We start from the raw sequence: 16,014 nt of genomic DNA, 5'->3' as shown, positions 1-16,014 counted from the left end.
TGCACTACTAATGGCCTTCATCACACCTTTTGGAAGGTTTTGTTTCAATAGGTCACTGTTTGACAAATGACTTGTTCCTGAATACTTCCAGAAGAAAATGTCACAACTCCAGGAGGGTCGGAAAGGGGTCCTCTGCCAATGGAGGATATCCTTATCTATGGATCATCTCAAACCCAACATGACCAACATCTCTTTTGCAGTCCTGGAAAGACCGGAGAAAGAAGAATTAACACTTAACAACAAATGTGAATTCTCAAAAGACAATCAAGTTTCTAGGCAAGATCACTAATGGAGGAAGAGTCAGACCAGATTGAGAGAGTGTAAGTGATAACCCATATGAAGGAGGTTCACGGTGTCAGAAAAGTAAGTTGATTCATGGGCATTGTAACATCTGGGGAAATTGACTTGTCCACCAGGTGAGATAGGAAAGCCATTATGAGATCTCTGGAGTTCACAAAATTCCTGGTATTGGGGAACTAAAAAACAGTAAGGCATTCAGAGAAATAAAGCAAGATCTGAGCTCTCTTTTGGGCTAAGGAGCTCAAGACAGATATGGAAGAGGCCCTTTATGGAGAAGATAGCAATGACATGTCCTTTAAATGAGATATATGAGTGTTGTGAGTCAGTAGCCACTAAACAAGAAAACAATCAATTCTTCTATCCTTTGTAAGAAAGTTTTAATAGTTGACTAAGGCCGGTCTAGTTTGGAGTGAAATCCTGGCCCTATTGAAGTCATGGGCAAAATTCCCTTTGACTTCAGTGAGGCCAGAATTTTACCTCATGTCTAATATATGCCAATGATGCTTGAAAGCAGTAAACAATTTCAGTACTACCCTGAAGGAGACTGTTTTGAATGAGATCTAGTACAAAAAGATGAAGTGTGACTGGTAGATATAGAATGATTTGAAGCTATGTGGATGGTATGTGAAGCTAAAGAGCTGGAGGATAATGAGATGAAGGTGAAGTTTTCTTTATAAGTTCTGACTGATCTCTCTGTGACCCCTCAGTTAAGTTGACCATTTAAAGTGTCAGGTTTATGTTCCTGGAATATAAAATGTCACTATATCATTACTCATTTGAGCAACAGAGTGGAAATCTGTGCAACTTGACAGCATGTACATTTGCCCGGAGCAGCCTTAACTTAGGCAAAGCCATTTTTGTCCATTTTCCTACATTTGTTACTAAATATAGGTTCCCACATCCAGAGCACTGAAGCAGCCACATCCCTTTTTCTGCTGATGCTGATTTTTTTTACATCACTTATCCCTTGGGTACCTAATGGAGAAGTAACCACTTCTGTGCAGGGGGAAGAAAAGTTTTAATGAATTTCAATGGCATATGTTTTATTTGTAAAAGTGCCTTGCATACTTTCGTGATTACTGTACCCATATCATATGCAAATAGTGTATTATGTTCTAATGAATTGGACACTTAATTTCTAAATGAAGATCTTGTCTGGTTCGTTGTCTTTTATTTTCACATCAGTACAGATCTAGTCTGGAATACAATCAGTTTTGTTTTTCTTTTATTCTCTATTTTTACAGCAGTGTTTTCATCAGATGCCAAGTAATCAAATATAGACATTCCCATTATCAGTGTTTATCATCACGACTTTTAATTCAAGGTCAAAAAGCATCATGTAATATTTGCTAAGGCTTTCTATTGATTTTCAGGAATGTTAATTTTGAGAAGAAATGGTTCATATCCTTTGTGTATTCATATTGCATACTTTGGATATTAAAACAATGATTTCAAGGTGCTTTATCTCAAAGTATTTTATAAAGCAATGTTAATACTCATGTTGGAAGGGCTGGATACAGGCAAACCCTTTTGCTTAGTATGCACTAAGCAGAACCACTTTACACATTTGGATGTGAAATGTAGCATCAGCCAGCCATGCTACTGTAGGTGTATTGTAAAGAACATGAAGGGGAGTGTTAACCAGATTTCTGGGCTCCATGCAGCTCCAATTTAGGAAAGCAGTTAAGTCTGTGCTTAAGAGTGCTAAATTCCACTGTCAGTCTCAGGGAAGCTGTACACTACAGCCTAAGTCGATATAATTTACATCACTCAGTGTAAAAAAGCCCCCCACCCCCACCCCACCCCCAAAGCAACGCAAGTTTTGTGCTGTCCACACCAGCGTTATGTTGGCGGGAGAGTGCTCTCCTGTTGGCATAGAGCAGGGGTTCTCAAACTGGGAGTCGGGACCCTTCAGGGGGTCGTGAGGTTATTATGGGGGTTTGCAAGCTGTCAGCTTCCACCCCAAACCCTGCTTTGCATCCAGCATTTATAATGGTGTTAAATATATTAAAAAGTGTTTTTAATTCATAACAGGGGTCGCACTCAGAGGCTTGCTATGTGAAAGGGGTCACCAGTACAAAAGTTTGAGAATCACTGGCATAGAGTGTCTTCACCATTATTTCTGACTGTGATTACACAACATTGCTTCTGTTCCCTTACTGGATGAGTTTAACTGACATAATGAGGTGAAGGATGCTATAGAAGTAGAGAATTATATCCTGCTATGGAATGATTCAGACAATCAGTAACAAAGTTAACATTACCTTTTAAATTATGTGGATGTTTAGAAAGACTCCCAGAGAATCCTCTTGAATGAATTCCTGTTAAATAATGCTTTTCCAAAAGCAGTCTAGTAGTGGAGTGTCAGGTAAGTTCTCATTCAAGTGGCCTAGAAAGGAAAAGGTTTAAAGTATCCTTAATATTTTCTAATTCTGCCATCCTAACTTGTTCTAACTCTGCATCATGTTCCTGCTGTGTTACTGAGACACAAACACCCTAATTTTTGTAAACCCATTTTAAAAACTATTTGAGAAGTTCTGATTATTACCTTCCTCAAAGAATACTACTTACCGCAAATGTAGCAGTCTCTATGACAAACTTCTGATCTAAAGAGTGAATGAACCAGCTACTGAGCTGGCAATGGATTATTTTAATCATCCAGTACCTAAATCTATATCTACTTTCAACACTGATCTCTGTGTCCAGATGCCTGCATTTGCATGCTAAAACATTCCTGTTAGCTTCTGAAAGTTGTTCCGCTTCATTTTAGAAGAATTTCTCAATATATCAGGGCAATTATTTTGCAGTATATTTTACTGTGTACAGACCCACAACGTAGGCTAAAGATTATTGCACACAGTAGCACCTGAACATTTTTCTTAATGAATGAAACATTTAGCTGGGCTTCCTTTACCCAACAAACTGCTATGCATGCAATAATTAGTTTATGCAAATTAATAGAACTTAAAATTAACCTAGGTAAAATATGGGAATTAAACAGTAATTACACTTCTGAATTCTAGTAAAATAATAGAGCAAAGTTTTTTTAATCTAAAATATGGTAAGATTTATTTTGTTTTCTTATCATATATAAGTCTTAACCACAGGCCGTCAGTAATTTCCAGCTTTCCTGGTAAACAATTACCTGGATCAAATATCTAAAATATTTGGAGTGGTTTCCTTAAAGTTAGACATGGCTTCAGTGTGTTTCTTCCGACATTGTAACTAAAGATTGGTCTCAGCTGAGCTCAATGAAAGAGGCTGTAGCTAATTCTCTTTTTCTGATGGCTAAGCACACATTTTACTCTAGATCATGTATAATGAACCATAAGGTTTTGAGAAAATAGCCTGTATGATGCAATACATTTTGGATTGATAAAGGGCACAGTCCTCCCGTGTGATACATGGTCATGGAAAGCTTTGTGTATGTTGTAAAATCACCAACTCCTATTTGGTTCTGAGCACACATTGGTCAGAGAGCAGGGAGAAAAATTCCTCATCCTCCAACCCCTAGAATTTTGAATGACAGATGCTGGTGTTTCCCCAGTGAATTATTTCCTTGGAAAGGTATTACTAAGGGTGAATAATAGAGGAATTTGCACATATTTCTAAAGAGGTCAGATACTGTCTTCATATAAAATATAAATGAATCTTTAATGTACTTGATGCAGACATGGGTTTAGGCTAGTTATGAAATGTGCTGTCAGTTATATCTCCTGATATTACTCATCTAATAAATACCACTGGAAAGAAAAGTAAATGAGTAAATTTCAGGAAAAAAACTAATGTACCAAAAGTGAATCAGTGATGCAGTAATGAGGCCCAGGGGTTTTAGGCTAAAAATTAATGAGGGAAGTACATCAAATTCAAAAGATAAATTTAATGCCAAAGCATATTTTCTTTTGCACATTGTTTAATGTACAAACATAATTAGATGTGTGAGCTGTCTTGTTAAAAACAACTCAAATAACTAAATAAAAGATTTAGATTAACCCTGTTTTCAGAAGAAGTAATATTTCACCAGTGGGTTGGTTTATCTGTTACTCTTACTTAAGCTGAAATTTCATACGGTTCAAAATCACAATATTCACTATCACCAAGGAATCCAGTCCCATGCCCACCTACCAGTACACAGTATTTGTAGATATAGAGAGCTTTAGCTGAAACTCTAGCAAAGTAAAAGAGTGAGTACAAAGCCATAAAAGGAGTTAAAGGCAGAGCTGGGCATAAGATAAGACATTTACTCCACAGTCCATCAGCTTTTTTGTTCTTAGATAAGTGACCTTGCATTTGGCTGTGTTAAAGTGCATGCTGTTCAAATGAGCCCAGCTTATGAAGTAATCCGGATCACTTTGTATAACTGTCTTGCCATCTTTATTGACAAGATTGTAAGCTCATTGGAGCAATATGAATCTGTTTTCCCCAAGCACTGTATACACATAATCAAAAGAGAGTCACTGGTCTAAAATTTGCTAAATAAAGTTTGCATTCAAAAAATTAGTGCGTGCTAAGTATTCTGTGCTGATCTCCTCTTCTGCAGAAAACCAATCAACTTCACTTAGCTTCATTAACATACATGGAATTTAGGGCTTGTCTTCACGTAGAACACTACAGTGGTGCAGCTGCACTGGTGTAGCACTTTAATGAAGATGCCCCAACGCCGATGGCAGAGCTTTTCCCATTGGTGTAGTTAATCCACCTCCCCAAGAGGCGATAGCTGTGCTGATGGGAGAAGCTCTCCTGTCGACATAGCGCTGTCTACTCATTGGGTTAGGTTGGTATAACTACGTTGCTCAGGTGTGTGGATTTTTTACAGCCCATAGTTATGCTGATATAGGTCTGTAGTACCGACCTGACCTCAGACAACTGCCAGTATGAGCATGGACACTCCAAAGAACATGCCTACACTGCCTCTTTAATATCCTAGTAAAAGGGTGTTCTTTTAACAGGGTGAGTGTTTTGCTTGTTCTTGATGCTAGTCCTTGGGAGCCATTCACACTAAATATATTATCTCTACTTCTATTTAGGTCATATTTAAAATAATGGTATAGTTTCATACCAAAGTGAATTTAACCTAATGTTTATATTCAATGTATTTTTTTTTTGTAAAATATTTTAACTTTAAGAATCTTGTATGGATTTCATTTTCATTAAATATGTTGCTAATGTAATCAATTTATGGAAAAGGAGAACTTTTTTTTTAAATGTAGATGTTCTCTGCAGCTACTGATATGTTAATACACAATATCCTTACATTCAAAATTAGGTACTTAGGAACCAAGAATCAGATATGCTGTAACAAAATTTTGAAAAAAAATCAAAGAAAGCTTCTGGTATATTATAAGTAGAGCCCTGCAAATCTACGGATATTCGTTTTATATCTGGATCATTTTTACGGATTGCGGATCGGATGCGGATACAAATTTTGTATCTGTGCAGGGCTCTAATTATAAGAAGAGAGTGGCCTAGTACTCTATAAGTGATACAAATTATTGTGACACAATATCTGTTGAGAACTGTTCTTATGCAAAGACATGATATCCATTGCTTTGCTTTTGTTGTCACTGTTTCCTCCATACTAATGAAAGTTTTGATTGGGTTATTCTTTTAGCTCTGCTTCAAAACATCTCACTTGTATTTTGAGTCTTGACTAGGGTTGCCAATTTTGTTTGGACATATTTCTGGAGGTTTCATCAAATGACATAACCTTTAATTAAAGATTAATCTTTAATTCCTGAAGACTCCAGGACAATCCTGGAGGCAATCCTAGTACTGACCAAGGATAGAAGGTGAATCCTTTAATAGAGTGAAACAAGCTAGTGCTTCACAATTGTAAATAGTGAGTTGGTGGTGGGGGGGGAGTTTGGAGGTAAGTTTTGTTACTAAAGGCTTTTCTACACACTCTCTTATTCTGCACCAGCTGGGGTGTACATTCTGAGGAGCACCAGTGTGTTGCACACTAACTGGCCATGCTGGTGCACACAGAAAGTTTCCTAGTGTATGTTAATGTAGTTCCCTTTCAAACAGTACAGTATTAACACTCCTTACTGATGCACCAGTGTTCTTATGAATTTTTATTTAACACCTTTTCTAACCATAACCACAACTTATGGGTACACACCTAGCCTGGGCACATTGGAAAATTTAGCTTGTGATAATTTCCCCTTAAAAATTTCCAGTACATTCAGTCACTACACTATTCCATTGGTAGCTTCTCCTTAGTGCTGTGTTAAACTGTTTAGCTAAATGCTGGTATAACAGATATGTTGTAGGCTGTGCTCTGAAGAATGTTAAAACTGGTGTTGGCAAAGTAATTTCACTGCAGAGGTCCTTCCATCAACAACATTCTGATGCCACATCTAGCAAGTTATATACTAGTGATCTATACCATTAATAGCTATCACATTAGCATCTTTCCAGCTGAGCTCAGCTACCCTGACAGAGCACAGGAAGAGAAGTTGGTTGTCAATAGGTCTGTGACTATTTAAGTCTTTATGGACCATAATCAGCAAATTGAAGTGAAATCTGCAGCAAATAGGTAGCCAGTACACAAGAAGAAACACAGGCTCTAATTCAGTGTCCATTGGACGTAGCCCCTCACTAATTGTGCAGAACCACTACCCATTCTTTCAGAAGCATTTCCCTACTGACTAGTAATGCTTCCACTTTGTATGGCTTGAGTGTGAGTCCATTTACTCTTATCCAGCTCCCAGTCTCAGCAAGACATTCTGAAGGTATAGGAAACATAGAATCTAGATTTGACAAACTGGAGACAAAGATGAGTATCAGTAATATATTAGTGATGTGACACCACCACACAACATATTTCACATCCTCCAAGTTGCTTTATTTGCACAGTTAGCAGGAAAGAACTGCTGACATATCCCCATGGTGCCCCACATGTTACAGGCCTCAGGGAGGAGTTATTCATCACTAACATTAGGGACCACTTAAAGACTTGCCAAATAACTGTGACCATACTTCTATTTGTTATCCATCATTATGCAAGCAACGTGTTCTATCTTTGGCTTAAGAGCCACTGTTTCAAATAGCTGAACTATAAGGTTGGCTAAGCTCACCTGCTCTAGGTCACTATACACCTAAATCCTTTGGCGAGCCATCAAAACAAGTATGGGTTTTTAATGGGAGGGGAAAATTTGGGTAGATCAGCAGTTCACTACAGAACCTGATGGCAGCCTGTCTAACACTAATATTATTCCAAAATTTGGAGACCTATGAGGTTGGGCTCAGTTGCGGAATCAAGCTTCAATATTTTTGTATTCTGATTCTCTGATAGTCCCTGCCCTGAATGTCTTACTTCCTTTTTTCCTCCCTTTATTTGTCTTGTCTATTTGAATTATGTCATCTCAGTTTTACAGATGGAGAACTGAGGCATAGAGATATTAAGTAACTAGGCCCAAGTTTACACAGAAAGTCTACGGCAGAGCTAGAAACTTAACCCAACTTTCTTGAGAACCAATCAAGGGCCTTAACCATGAGACCACTTTTTCCTCTCATGTCTCAGTGATGGCAAAAACAGACACCGGTTCTGAAATGATTTTCCCTGAAGTGGCAATCCATGTATGACTTATATTGGACATAAGTACTTACTGTGTTGCATGTCTGAAAAATCTACTCAAACATGTTCTTTCCATTTCTAATGGAAATGCCACCAAGGGATTCACCAGATTTTTGATAATACTTCATGACAACCATAAGTGATAAAGCCAATGTAAAAACTGTACAGATACATAAATGGGAGGAGATAGATGTTTTATGTGTTCAGATACTAAAAGTATGCTGTATGTTCTCCCAGTATGGTATTTATTCCTGTTAGACTCATAGGGCACAGTGTGTGCTACAACCATATTTACATAAAAAAGATTTATGGAAAAGAATCTAATTTAAAAAATTAAAAGCTTTCAGAATATAAAAAAAATTGCAAAATGATACCCCTTATGAAAGTGACCCTCGTAACACACCATATGATGGAAACACAGCCCCTTTCGGGGTGGGGGGGAATCTTTTCAGTAAGAGTTTTGGGAATAAGGCTGGAAATTATTGTTCCAATCTTGCAAGGTACAGAGTGCCCTCATTTCCCATTGCAGGCAATGGAAGTCCTGCCAGGAATAAAGACTTGACAGTTTGGATAAATGGGAGCTGAAGGCATCAATATTTCAAGGACTGGGCCCACAGTCACAAAAATAATGAGCTTATTGCCATCCCTTTCACCAGAGATACATCTAATAGGAAGGTGGCCAGAGATGCTATTGATTTGCTATTATGTATAGATTAGTTTTCTATTATAGACTATGCACCAGCTATTTAATTATGGTAGCTAAGAACTCAGTTCCCTTTCCTAATACAAATGGCTTAACATCTGGAAGGTAAAGATCAAGGAATCAAAGAAAAATTGATATGTTTAACCCAAGATAAATATGAGGACTACTTAAATCCATGGACACCAATTTATCCTTACTTTCAAATATCACCCAGGAGGTATTGATCGCCTCATCTTTCCTTCCCTTTTCTTTCCACTTAGCTTATTCCCTCCTAACTATACTCATCCCCACTGCCCCCCAAAATAATCGTGGAATGAATATGCTTTTCACCACCATCATTGTTCACTCTGCCTGAATGTTCTACACCATTACTTCCTGTTTATGTTTTGCCTATTTCGATTGTAAGCTCTTCAGGGCAGGGACAATCTACTACACTGTGTTTGTATCATGCCTTGTATAATGGCCTCACTCTTGGTTACCCCTCAGGCATTACCAAAAACACAAATAAGTAAAAAAGAAAAAGCCTGAAGTGCTTTCTATGCAGCATAACTAAGCGTATTGCTTTCCCAACTTCACATAGTCTACCCATGCTTGTTTTACTTTCTCCATTACTTTATTTAAAACCTTTTCCTTACTTACACCCCATCTTGCTCTTTTGGTTTTCCCAACCCCCCTCCACTCTCTTGATGTCAACTCTAATTAGCTCTTAATTTCCTCTGTCAATAAAAACTGAGGGCCCTATAGAAAACAGTCAGAATGGAAGACAGTAAGGGCCTAACCTACTCTTATTGGAATCAAAAGTAAAAGGATCAAGCACTTTCATGGTAAATTGGAGTGGAGGGGTGAGCTGTTTTGAAAATATCTCCATTAGAGCTTTTATCAAATTAACAGTTCATCCCTCATACATGGGGATATATTCCTTGTTTGTTTTGTTCTAAATAGCTGAAAACTTTTTTTTTAAATTTCATTCTTTAATAAGCAAATCTTTGTAAATTAGTAATTAGAAGAATAATTTAGGGAAACACATTTTTCTCAATTGGATTGTTCTTCTGATTGCCTTTTACAGTGTGATAAACAAATATTAAAATATGCTTCCTGGCAGGCAGTTACTGTAACTGGAGTAGGGCTTTTTAAATGGAAATCTAGCCTTGATCATCAAATATTTAACAAATTGAAAACACTGCTTATTCTTTTATTAAAAATCTGACAAATACATTTTTTGATAATCAGTTTGAAGAGAAGGAATACTGCTGTTTGAAATACAAATGTGTTGAACACCAGTGACATCCATGGACTTCCTTGGCATTAAATGATTCGGGACATAGTACTGAAATTGGAAAAAGCTAGTGGCCAGAAGTTCTTACTTCTGAAAAAGTGAAAGCTTTGAAACATATGTAATTGTTAATTATATAAATAACTATATTCCATTTCTTTGGAGCATGTTATTCCCAAACTACATGTCAATATAATACATTACTATGTACAACACATGGTCTTCAGCATGTTGTACTGTAAGAGCTCTGAGATCCTACTATTAACTCTGTTATACTTCAGAGATGCACAAAAATAGTCTTGTGCAGAATAATGGTGTTAGAACCTACACAGGTCCTCTACAGAGTTGGGCAAAATTTTTCAATCCAGACTTTTTTCAGTGAAAGATGCAGATTTGGTGACGCCAAAGCATTTTGCAAATTTGCGTCAGTTTTTCCAAATTGTTAAACTTGAAAAGCAAAAAGTATTCTGAAAGCAAAATAAACTGTTTCCTTTTCACACTTTCAAAACAACATTTTAATTTTTCTGGTCAAAAAGATTTTTTTTTTTTTGCTTACAAATTTCCTTTAATTTAACATTTGAAAATTCAATTAAAAAAAAAAATCTTGCCATTGAACCATAACATTTTGTTAAACACAAAAAGTTTGAGATTTTGTTTTGGGAATTTTGGGGGGTGGAGAGGTTTAATTTGAAAAAAAAAATCAAAATTTGCTTTTCATCTCATTCAAAATTATTTTTCTTCAACTTTCTGAAATTGCCAACAAACTGAAAAATCGATGATTTGCCCAGCATCTTAGAATTCAGACCGGTCTACTATGTGCCACTTAAATCCTGTTGCAATACTATGCAAGAGAGTTGTATGGGGAGTGGCAGCGAATCACTACATGGTCCAGAGGGGGTTTCATGCTAGCTCGAAGTGTGTGGGCTCAGGGTGTGGACTGGGGTTATAAGAGGGCAATGGAAATGTAGATTCAGTGGTCCAAAACTCCACATAGCAGACAGAGGAACAACAACTGCTGTTCTCAACCATAGGCTCCATGATAGGGCCAAACTGCAGCCCTGCAGTGTTGCCTATGAGTTGAGGGTGAGATAAATTAGCATACTGATGTTTAGTTCCATAGACAATCTGACTGCCATTGCTTTACTCCGGAAGGGAAATTTTCACCTAGAATGAATTTAATGCTCATGAAATGTAGCAAAGTGCCAGCCTTGGACACAAATCACATTGACTTATGAATGCACAGAGCAGAAACAGCGCAGGCAGCAGCAGTGCATGTTTTGCCAGGCTGCCCCACCAGTGGGCCTCAACCCATTCATGGAGAAACCCCCTCTGGGGCAAGGAGATCTGTACCATTCCTTGGATAAAACAGGAATTTAAGGCTTTAGGACTGTCACAAGCACTAAATTCACCCATAAAACTGAAGTTAGTGAAGCTTAACAAATGTCCAAATTTGAGATGGATTAGAAGTTCAGAACCTGCACAACTTTCAAATCCATGATGCTAGAGTGGGTTCAAATTCAGGCAAACAAGTTCTCCCATCCATAGCGAGAACCCAGATGTTCATTAACATTCAGTGAGTATTCACTGAACTCAACAAGTACCTTTTGTATTTTAATGAGTGCTGTATTGGCTCCTGTGGAGCAAAATATATTGGATGCAGGTGGTGGACATGTGCCATACTTAAGCAAACATCAATGTAACTAGGAAAAATAGTAAAGTGAATAACAAGTAAAAGAATAGATTAATGAAAATAAGCTCTTCCAGATGGTTACTGTGTAAAAACAAGAGGCCAGGTCTGGAAAGGAAATGGGGGTGGGATGCTGTGTATGTTATTTATTAGAATTTCTTTACAGAGGCAGGGGAAGGGCAGAGAGTGACAGGAAGATGAATATAAAAATGAGTAAATAATTTTAACAGGGAGTTTGGCAAACTGGGAGAAAAAGACAGAATATTGGAGAACAACAGCTAACCAGTTTTTGTGATTAGAAAAAAGATTAGATCTAAGATTATCAGTATTTCTTCAGGGTCATTTCTCTTTGGAAGACTGACATAGAGCACTGGACAAGTATAGGCAGAGCTGGACGCATGAGTTCTTGAGATTGCAAGCATAATATTCTTTTAACACAGTCTTTTATGATTAGTATTGTGTACATAGTACAAGTAGGCCAAGTACAAGAAACCAGTCCTTATTAGGCAAATTAATCTGAGTGAGATGTTCAGAACTAAATTAGTTTTGTAGGGTCAATCATCAGTGCACACGGTGAACATTTTCTTTTAGGAAAATAAGCACAAAATCAGACACCTAAATCCATGACATTGACTTCAGTGAGAGCTGTAGATGCTCTGAAAATCAGGCCCTTTTCTTCTGTTAGCTAATATTTAGGCATAGGTGCCTGATTCAGTGCACTCAGTTTGGAGGAATTATGCTGGATTGACACTAGTGTAAATAAAAGTAGAACTTGATTGCCTGTCTATTTAACTAACTAAAAATGTGAACTAGAGAGTAGTAGAGAGATCAAACACTCATTAGTAATGAGCCCAAAGAAAGGGAATCAGTAACTAAATCCCTGCTCTGCCACCAACTTACTGTTTGTCTTTAGGCAATTCATTTAGCCTCGTTGTGCCTCTCTTCCCTCAAATGTTAACTGGGGGCAATAATATTCCTCTAGCTCACAAAGGCATTTGTTAATACTTATACGGGACTTTGAAGATACAAGATTATATAGGTGCCAAGTATTGCTGTTTCATGTTGCTTTTCTTTATGTTTAAATTGAGGTATATGCTTCCCATGTCCCAACACAGACAAACCTATGGTGAAGGGTAATGATCATCAGTGTTAGCGCTTATGGCTTTGTCCACTTGCAGCAGAGCCAGCTGCAAGTTCCAGCAATCACTAAGCAGTGCAAGATCTATCTACACAATGCTTCAGAAGCTAATTGTTGAAAGAAGAATATCTGCACAGCCATATAGACCCAGCTGGCTAGAAGCAGTAAAAATAAATGTCTCTGGATCTTGATCACACCCAGGCAAAGATATCTGATTCCTTACTGCTAGAAGTAGCCCAGGGAGAATGAACAACTTACATTGCCAGACATACATACATATTGCCACAAGACACATATTGATTGTAAAATTCAATTATAAACTGCAAAGACAAATCACATGTTGGTAAAATATAGAATTTACTGTACAATAGAATCAGACTGAACAATCTCTCAACCCTGCAGCGTATCTGGAAGATCGTAACTCCCATGGCTGAAGAAATTGGACCATTCAAGGCAACCACTTGCACTAAGGGACTATGCCCAGCTCTATATGATACTGATCAGTCACCATCTAGGCTGAGCTAAATCCTTCCCATGCACCACAGGATAAACACTATAAGCAGTCAGCAGCATATTCATTCATCACCTGTCCATTACTAATTCTTCTGAAGATCAAGTTGGACCAATTTATGATAGTCTCATCCCAAAACACATTGAAACAAACTCTCTTGTCACCTCGATATGTACAATTGCATTGAGACTATTGGAGTTATATTGGTGTAAGTGACATTGGTGTAGGCAGAATTTAGCCTATTATCTCTGGGAGAGGGAAATAAGCAACTTTGTTTTTTTGAGTGCGGGTAGAGAGTGTTTGCTATGGGAGCAGCAATGGGAGAGGTAAATACCAAAAAGGACAGTAAATAAAAGTGGGGACATACTGCACTATGAGTTTTTAAGCAGAACATCCAGTGGATTTTTGCTCATTTGGTTGTAAATTGGGATTCATTCTTAATGTTAGTGTCAATTATGACAGTTTAAAATCACCACTGTTGACTATTTAAATGATGATCATTGTAGCAGAAACATCCAGCTTCTCTGGAAGTGGGAGAGGATTTTGGAATTGTCAGTGGAATTTAAATTACCCTCCCCCCCCATGACAGGGGCTGGTTTACCCAGGGTGACACTTAGTGGTTAGGTCTCTAGGTCCCAACTCTCCCCCGTCTCTAGCATCCCTCAGCAGCAATCACACCAACACTGTGGCAGTCCACTTTTTGGTAAGTAGTGTCTCAGCCCTCCAGCCAGGCTACCAGTTGAGTTTTCCCCCTTCTGGGGTAAGAGTCTGACAAAATATATATAGTCTAGTGTCCCCATAAAAAGAAAGGGTTTTCTACCCAGCTCTGGGCTCCTGAGGGTGGCACATGTAGGGTGACCATATTGAAAATGGGACACCCCACGGGCCGGCCCGAAGCTCCCCTCTTCCCCCTGCCTGCACGTGGAACCAGCTGGCCCGAGCCGCTCTCCCTAGCCCTCCCTCCAGTGCGGGGCTGGCATTGCCGCTCACTCCTCATCCCCAGCACGTCCCTCCACACCCCACTAGGTGTCACATCCCAGCTTTTTGGCAAAAGCTGATAATCAGTTGGCAAGAGCAAATGGGACAAATGCCCAGTTTTGCCAAAAAAGTTGGGATGGCCGGGACAGGGCCTAAAAAAGGGACTGTCCCAACCAAAATAGGATGTATAGTCACCCTGGGCACACCCTTGACTCAGGGCTTACAGTATCTTTATCCTCTCCAAGCGAGTGAGGTGGGAGGAAGAAAGGGGTTTATGCCCTTTCCACACAAAAAACATCGTTGTATGGGAGCCTGGGCCCTACCTGTCTGCCAGGCTCTGAGCCAGGGACCTGTGAGAAGCAGCAATAGCAAACATCACACAGCACTTCATGTCTTCCCCCCGGGTCACTTCTTACCTCTTGCTTCCCCACAAGATTCAAACTCCTTCACTTAAAAATCCAGCAGAAAACAACAGAAACAACTGAATCTTCATCCTAGCTGGACTCAGCTGGAAGCCTTTTTCTTTGTAAGCTAGCCTCAGCTTCACATTGCCCATGACTGTCACACTCTCCCTCCACCCAGGATTTCAGGCAGGCTGCAGTCCCTGATCAGCCTGTCTCCAGTCAGGCTTCCAGCTCAGGGCTCTGCCTCCCAGTTGTCTCTAAGCTCTCAGCCCAAGAGAAAGCTCCCAGCTACTCTTCCTTGGCCCCTTCTCTAGGGCCTGGGAAAGCTAGTGCTTGCAGGCCTCTCCCTTGAGGTAAGGGCTTCTACTATACCCTTATTCAGGAGCTCCCAAGATAGGGCTCTCCTCCACTGTCTGCTATTTTTTCCCTTCCTTTTTAGCTACTTCTCCAGCTGAAACAGGCTCTGGAGCTGCAGCAGGGTGGAGTCACCTGGGCCCAAAAGGGCTTCTTAACCCATTCTGTCCCATCTCTCTCATTCACTCACACACACATACACACCTTTTCTCCATCCTGGCTCTTGAATGACTTTGCACTGAAACTTACTTGATTTTTCAAGATTTGAAAGGGAAGAAGAGGGACAGACAGAGTACAACTTATATCTTCCACAAATAGTCAGAAAGTGATACCAATAGGGAGGAATTTACTCCATCACAGACAACCAGATTTAGGTTGTTAAAGTCACACAGCACAGAACTTCATCATCTAAGTCTTTTATATTAGTCTGCACAGCAACTCTTTTCTTTCATGTTGCTCCCTCAAAGCATTGATTGAAGCTATTATTTGTGTCCAAATTGTCTCCCTTCAAATTGGGAACAAACACTGCTGGCAATACTCAACCCGTTGTATTCTTACATTGCATTAACTACAATAGATAGAAAAGCCCTATTAACCAAAGTACTGTGGGATTCTGTTTCAAGGATCAATCTGGGAGAAGGAGGATCCTTCAAGCTCATCTATTCACATGAGCCTGCTCATATCGATTAATAAAACAGTAAATTTTCCAAATCAGAAATGTGTCTAGAGTCAAAATCTTCATCTAGGGCCAGATTGTGGCTGGCACTTAAGTGTTGCACAGTGGAGATGGTGGAGGGGACAGAAGAAGGATCATCCCTTGGCGAACCTACTCCAGGGGCCAGGGCCAAGCAGGTGATGAATAAATGAGCTGTATAAATAGCAGTCCCTGTGCTTCAAAGGGGTTGGGGAAAGGTGGGGAAGAAGTGAAGTCCTGACCCATTGCCTTCTGCACTGGTTCATACAGTAGGACCAAAGCTGTGGGGGAAGTAAGGTCCACTTTTAAAGAAATATAGCATTGGGCTCTGCTCCTATAGATGTCAGGAGGAAGAATTCTGCCACCCTGAGACAAAATTCTTTTTTGACTTCC

This window comes from Chrysemys picta, chromosome 7 (assembly GCF_011386835.1).
Source record: "Chrysemys picta bellii isolate R12L10 chromosome 7, ASM1138683v2, whole genome shotgun sequence".
Classification (NCBI taxonomy): domain Eukaryota; kingdom Metazoa; phylum Chordata; order Testudines; family Emydidae; genus Chrysemys; species Chrysemys picta.
Note: the sequence above shows the minus strand (reverse complement) of the source record.